This window comes from Rhipicephalus microplus, chromosome 6, assembly GCF_043290135.1.
Source record: "Rhipicephalus microplus isolate Deutch F79 chromosome 6, USDA_Rmic, whole genome shotgun sequence".
NCBI lineage: Eukaryota > Metazoa > Arthropoda > Arachnida > Ixodida > Ixodidae > Rhipicephalus > Rhipicephalus microplus.
The window spans coordinates 951,337-959,739 of record NC_134705.1 but is presented as its reverse complement, the minus strand read 5'-3'; positions in this window follow the sequence as shown (position 1 = coordinate 959,739).

Genomic DNA, 8,403 nt, shown 5'->3' with positions numbered 1-8,403 from the left:
TCGCTACTTTACAATGTTTTCTACAAGATTACGACGTTTTCATGCGCTTTCACATTAGATATCGTAGTTCCCGACCTGTACTGTTAAAAAACACTACATCTCACTAAGTGACATTGTTTAATGCGGTTTTACGACGGTTCATACCTTAACCTAACGTAACCTAACCTAACCTAACCCAACCCAACCCAACCTAACCTAACCTAACCTAACCCAACCCAACCCAACCTAACCTAACCTAACCTAAGCTAAACTAACCTAACCCAACCTAACCTAACCTAACCTAACCTAACCCAACTCAACCCAACCTAACCTAATCTAACCTAACCTAACCTTACCTAACCAAACCTAACCTAACCTAACCTAACCTAACCTAACCTAACCTAACGACGGTTGCAAGCGCTTTCACATTAGATATCGCAGTTCCCGACTTGTAATGGTGAAAAACACTGCATCTCACTAAGTGACATTGTTTAATGCGGTTTCACGACGGTTCATATCTTAACCTAACCTAACATTCGCACTTGTATCTAAAAACGCTCCATTACACTGTTTCGTTCACAATTACGATATTTGCATAACCTCACAGTTTTTCACCAACTTATTGCAGTGCAGAACGCTGTATTTCGCTAAATGACATTGTTCTTTAAGGTTTCACGATGCTTGCATGCGCTTTAACGAGAATATCACAATATAGCAGTCTCGCACTTGTGACGGTAGAACACGCAGTATTTGGCTTGTTCATGCCGTTTTGTGTGCTTTCACAACATTTCACCTATCGCAGTTTAATACTCGCAAAAAAACAACACTATCTCGTTAGATGACGTCGTTTTTGGTAGTTTCACGACGCTACCTAGCTTAAACTAACCTAACCTAACCTAACCTTCGCACTTCTATCGTTAGAAAACGTTTTACTCGCAACTTTACAATGTTTTATACAAGATTACGACGGTTTCATGCGCTTTCACATTAGATATCGTAGTTCCCAACTTGTAATGTTGAAAAACACTACATCTCATTAAGTGACATTGTTTAATGCGGTTTTACGACGGTTGATATCTCAACCTAACCTAACATTCGCACTTGTATCTAAATACGCTCAATTACACTGTTTCGTTCACAATTACGATATTTGCTTGACCTCACAGTTTCTCACCAACTTATTACAGTACAGAACGCTGTATCTCGCTAAATGACATCGTTCTTTAAGGTTTCACGATACTTGCATGCGCTCTAACGAGAATATCACAATAAAGCAGTTTCGCACTTGTAACGGCACAAGACGCAGTATCTGGCTAGTTCATGCCATTTTGTGTGCTTTCACAATATTTCACCTATCGCAGTTTCATACTCGCAATAAAACAACACTATCTCGTTAGATGACATCGTTTTTGGTGTATTCACGACGCTACGTAGCTCAAACTAACCTAACCTTCGCACTTCTATCGTTAGAAAACGTTTTATTCGCTACTTTACAATGTTTTCTACAAGATTACGACGGTTTCATGCGCTTTCACATTAGATATCGCAGTTCCCGACTTGTAATGGTGAAAAACACAGCATCTCACTAAGTGACATTGTTTAATGCGGTTTTAGCGCGGTTCATATCTTAACCTAACCTAACCTAACCTAACCTAATTTAACCTAACCTAACCTTACCTAACCCAAACTAACCTAACCTAACCAAACCTTACCTAACATAACCTAACCTAACCTAACCAAACCTAACCTAACCTAACCTAACCTAACCTAGCGTAACCTAACCTAACCTAACCTAACCTAACCTAACCTATCCTAACGACGTTTGCAAGCGCTTTCACATTAGATATCGCAGTTCCCGACTTGTAATGGTGAAAAACACTGCATCTCACAAAGTGACAATGTTTAATGCGGTTTTACGACGGTTCATATCTTAACCTAACCTACCATTCGCGCTTGTATCTCAAAACGCTCTATTACACTGTTTCGTTCACAGTTACGATATTTGCATGACCTCACAGTTTTTCACCAACTTATTACAGTACAGAACGCTGTCTCTCGCTAAATGACATTGTTCTTTAAGGTTTCACGATGCTTGCATGCGCTTTAACGAGAATATCACAATATAGCAGTTTCGCACTTGTAACGGTAGAACACGCAGTATTTGGCTTGTTCATGCCGTTTTGTGTGCTTTCACAACATTTCACCTATCACAGTTTAATACTCGCAATAAAACAACACTATCTCGTTAGATGACGTCGTTTTTGGTAGTTTCACGACGCTACCTAGCTTAAACTAACCTAACCTAACCTAACCTTCGCACTTCTATCGTTAGAAAACGTTTTACTCGCAACTTTACAATGTTTTCTACAAGATTACGACGGTTTCATGCGCTTTCACATTAGATATCGAAGTTCCCGACTTGTAATGTTGAAAAACACTACATCTCACTAAGCGGCATTGTTTAATGCGGTTTTACGACGGTTGATATGTCAACCTAACCTAACATTCGCACTTGTATCTAAAGACGCTCAATTACACTGTTTCGTTCACAATTACGATATTTGCTTGACCTCACAGTTTCTCACCAACTTATTACAGTACAGAACGCTGTATCTCGCTAAATGACATCGTTCTTTAAGGTTTCACGATACTTGCATGCGCTTTAACTAGAATATCACAATAAAGCAGTTTCGCACTTGTAACGACACAAGACGCCGTATCTGGCTAGTTCATGCCATTTTGTGTGCTTTCACAATATTTCACCTATCGCAGTTTCGTACTCGCAATAAAACAACACTATCTCGTTAGATGACATCGTTTTTGGTGGTTTCACGACGCTACGTAGCTCAAACTAACCTAACCTTCGCACTTCTATCGTTAGAAAACGTTTTATTCGCTACTTTACAATGTTTTCTATAAGATTACGACGGTTTCATGCGCTTTCACATTAGATATCGCAGTTCCCGACTTGTAATGGTGAAAAACACAGCATCTCACTGAGTGACTTTGTTTAATGCGGTTTTAGCGCGGTTCATATTTTAACCTAACCTAACCTAACCTTACCTAACCCATCCTAACCCAACCTAACCTAACCTAACCTAACCAAACCTTACCTAACATAACCTAACCTAACCTAACCTAACCTAACCAAACCTAACTTAACCTAACCTAACCTAACCAAACCTAACCTAACCTAACCTAACGTAACCTTACCTAACCTAACCTAACCTAACCTAACCCAACCCAACCCAACCTAACCTAACCTAACCTAACCTAACCTAAACTAACCTAACCCAACCCAACCCAACCTTACCTGACCTAACCTAACCTAACGTAACCTAACCTAACCTAACATAACCTAACGTAACCTAACCTAACCTAACCTAACGTAACCTAACCTAACCTAACCCAACCTAACCCAACCCAACCCAACAAAACCCAACCCAACCTAACCTAACCTAACCTAACCTAACCTTACCTAACCTAACCAAATTATTCTTACCTAACCTAACCTAACCTAACGTAACCTAACCTAACGTACCGTAACGTAACCTAACCTAACCTAACCTAACCTAACCTAACCCAACTCAACCCAACCTAACCTAGTCTAACCTAACCTAACCTAACCTAACCTAACATAACCTAACGACGTTTGCAAGCGCTTTCACATTAGATATCGCAGTTCCCGACTTGTAATGGTGAGAAACACTGCATCTCACTAAGTGAGATTGTTTATTGTGGTTTTACGACGGTTCATAACTTACCCTAACCTAACATTTGCACTTGTATCTCAAAACGCTCTATTACACTGTTTCGTTCACAATTATGATATTTGCATGACCTCACAGTTTTTCACCAACTTATTGCAGTACAGAACGCTGTATCTCGCTAAATGACATTGTTCTTTAAGGTTTCACGATGCTTGCATGCGCTTTAACGAGAATATCACAATATAGCAGTTTCGCACTTGTAACGGTAGAACACGCAGTATTTGGCTTGTTCATGCCGTTTTGTGTGCTTTCACAACATTTCACCTATCGCAGTTTAATACTCGCATAAAACAACACTATCTCGTTAGATGACGTCGTTTTTGGTAGTTTCACGACGCTACCTAGCTTAAACTAACCTAACCTAACCTAACCTTCGCACTTCTATCGTTAGAAAACGTTTTACTCGCAACTTTACAATGTTTTCCACAAGATTACGACGTTTTCATGCGCTTTCACATTAGATATCGTAGTTCCCGACTTGTAATGTTGAAAAACACTACATCTCACTAAGTGACATTGTTTAATGCGGTTTTACGACGGTTCATACCTTAACCTAACGTAACCTAACCTAACCTAACCTAACCTTACCTAACCTAACCTAACCTAACCCAACCCAACCCAACCTAACCTAACCTAACCTAACCTAACCTAACCCAACCCAACCCAACCTAATCTAACCTAACCTAACCTAACCTAACAAAACCTAACCTAACCTAACCTAACCTAACCTAACCTAACGACGGTTGCAAGCGCTTTCACATTAGATATCGCAGTTCCCGACTTGTAATGGTGAAAAACACTGCATCTCACTAAGTGACAGTGTTTAATGTGGTTTTACGACGGTTCATATCTTAACCTAACCTAACATTCGCACTTGTATCTAAAAACGCTATATTACACTGTTTTGTTCACAATTACGATATTTGCATAACCTCACAGTTTTTCACCAACTTATTGCAGTACAGAACGCTGTATCTCGCTAAATGACTTTGTTCTTTAAGGTTTCACGATGCTTGCATACGCTTTAACGAGAATACCACAATATAGCAGTTCCGCACTTGTAACGGTAGAACACGCAGTATTTGGCTTGTTCATGCCGTTTTGTGTGCTTTCACAACATTTCACCTATCGCAGTTTAATACTCGCAATAAAACAACACTATCTCGTTAGATGACGTCGTTTTTGGTAGTTTCACGACGCTACCTAGCTTAAACTAACCTAACCTAACCTAACCTTCGCACTGCTATCGTTAGAAAACGTTTTACTCGCAACTTTACAATGTTTTCTACAAGATTACGACGGTTTCATGCGCTTTCACATTAGATATCGTAGTTCCCGACTTGTAATGTTGAAAAACACTACATCTCACTAAGTGACATTGTTTAATGCGGTTTTACGACGGTTGATATGTCAACCTAACCTAACATTCGCACTTGTATCTAAAGACGCTCAATTACACTGTTTCGTTCACAATTACGATATTTGCTTGACCTCACAGTTTCTCACCAACTTATTACAGTACAGAACGCTGTATCTCGCTAAATGACATCGTTCTTTAAGGTTTCACGATACTTGCATGCGCTTTAACGAGAATATCACAATAAAGCAGTTTCGCACTTGTAACGGCACAAGACGCAGTATCTGGCTAGTTCATGCCATTTTGTGTGCTTTCACAATATTTCACCTATCGCAGTTTCGTACTCGCAATAAAACAACACTATCTCGTTAGATGGCATCGTTTTTGGTGGTTTCACGACGCTACGTAGCTCAACCTAACATAACCTTCGCACTTCTATCGTTAGAAAACGTTTTACTCGCTACTTTACATTGCTTTCTACAACATTACGACGGTTTCAAGCGCTTTCACATTAGATATCGCAGTTCCCGACTTGTAAAGATGAAAAACACTGCATCTCACTAAGTGACATTGTTTAATGCGGTTTTACGACGGTTCATATCTTAACCTAACCTAACCTAACCTAACCCAACCTAATCTAACCTAACCTATCCAAACCTAACCTAACGTAACCTAACCTAACCTAACCTAACCTAACCTAACGACGTTTGCAAGCGCTTTCACATTAGATATCGCAGTTCCCGAGTTGTAATGGTGAAAAACACTGCATCTCACTAAGTGACATTGTTTAATGTGGTTTTACGACGGTTCATATCTTAACCTAACCTAACATTCGTACTTGTGTTGAAAAACGCTCTTTTACACTGTTTCGTTCACAATTACGATATTTGAATAACCTCACAGTTTTTCACCAACTTATTGCAGTACAGAACGCTGTATCTCGCTAAATGACATCGTTTTTTAAGCTTTCACGATGCTTGCATGCGCTTTAACGAGAATATCACATTATAGCAGTTTGGCACTTGTAACGGTACAACACGCAGTATCTGGCTTGTTCAAGCCGTTTTGTGTACTTTCACAACATTTCACCTATTGCAGTTTCGTACATGCAATAAAACAACACTATCTCGTTAGATGACGTCCTTTTTGGTGGTCTCACGACGCTACATAGCTTAAACTAACATAACTCAAGCTAACCTTCGCACTTCTATCGTTAGAAAACGTTTTACTCGCAACTTTACAATGTTTTCTACAAAATCGACGGTTTCATGCGCTTTCACATTAGATATCGTAGTTCCCGACTTGTAATGTTGAAAAACACTACATCTCATTAGGTGACATTGTTTAATGCGGTTTTACGACGGTTGATATCTCAACCTAACCTAACATTCGCACTTGTATCTAAATACGCTCAATTACACTGTTTCGTTCACAATTACGATATTTGCTTGACCTCACAGTTTCTCACCAACTTATTACAGTACAGAACGCTGTATCTCGCTAAATGACATCGTTCTTTAAGGTTTCACGATACTTGCATGCGCTTTAACGAGAATATCACAATAAAGCAGTTTCGCACTTGTAACGGCACAAGACGCAGAATCTGGCTAGTTCATGCCATTTTGTGTGCTTTCCCAATATTTCACCTATCGCAGTTTTGTACTCGCAATAAAACATCACTATCTCGTTAGATGACATCGTTTTTGGTGGTTTCACGACGCTACCTAGCTCAAACTAACCTAACCTTCGCACTTCTATCGTTAGAAAACGTTTTATTCGCTACTTTACAATGTTTTCTACAAGATTACGACGGTTTCATGCGCTTTCACATTAGATATCGCAGTTCCAAACTTGTAATGGTGAAAAACACAGCATGTCACTAAGTGACATTGTTTAATGCGGTTTTAGCGCGGTTCATATCTTAACCTAACCTAACCTAACCTAACCTTACCTAACCCAACCTAACCTAACCTAACCTAACCAAACCTTACCTAACCAAACCTTACCTAACATAACCTAACCTAACCTAACCTAACCAAACCTAACCTAACCTAACCTAACGTAACCTAACCTAACCTAACCTAACATAACCTAACGACGTTTGCAAGCGCTTTCACATTAGATATCGCAGTTCCCGACTTGTAAAGGTGAAAAACACTGCATCTCACTAAGTGACATTGTTTAATGTGGTTTTACGACGGTTCATATCTTAACCTAACCTAACATTCGCACTTGTATCTAAAAACGCTCTATTACACTGTTTTGTTCACAATTACGATATTTGCATAACCTCACAGTTTTTCACCAACTTATTGCAGTACAGAACGCTGTATCTCGCTAAATGACATTGTTCTTTAAGGTTTCACAATGCTTGCATGCGCTTTAACGAGAATATCACAATATAGCAGTTTCGCACTTGTAACGGTAGAACACGCAGTATTTGGCTTGTTCATGCCGTTTTGTGTGCTTTCACAACATTTCACCTATCGCAGTTTAATACTCGCAATAAAACAACATTATCTCGTTAGATGACGTCGTTTTTGGTAGTTTCACGACGCTACCTAGCTTAAACTAACCTAACCTAACCTAACCTTCGCACTGCTATCGTTAGAAAACGTTTTACTCGCAACTTTACAATGTTTTCTACAAGATTACGACGGTTTCATGCGCTTTCACATTAGATATCGTAGTTCCCGACTTGTAATGTTGAAAAACACTACATCTCACTAAGTGACATTGTTTAATGCGGTTTTACGACGGTTGATATGTCAACCTAACCTAACATTCGCACTTGTATCTAAAGACGCTCAATTACACTGTTTCGTTCACAATTACGATATTTGCTTGACCTCACAGTTTCTCACCAACTTATTACAGTACAGAACGCTGTATCTCGCTAAATGACATCGTTCTTTAAGGTTTCACGATACTTGCATGCGCTTTAACGAGAATATCACAATAAAGCAGTTTCGCACTTGTAACGGCACAAGACGCAGTATCTGGCTAGTTCATGCCATTTTGTGTGCTTTCACAATATTTCACCTATCGCAGTTTCGTACTCGCAATAAAACAACACTATCTCGTTAGATGGCATCGTTTTTGGTGGTTTCACGACGCTACGTAGCTCAACCTAACATAACCTTCGCACTTCTATCGTTAGAAAACGTTTTACTCGCTACTTTACATTGCTTTCTACAACATTACGACGGTTTCAAGCGCTTTCACATTAGATATCGCAGTTCCCGACTTGTAAAGATGAAAAACACTGCATCTCACTAAGTGACATTGTTTAATGCG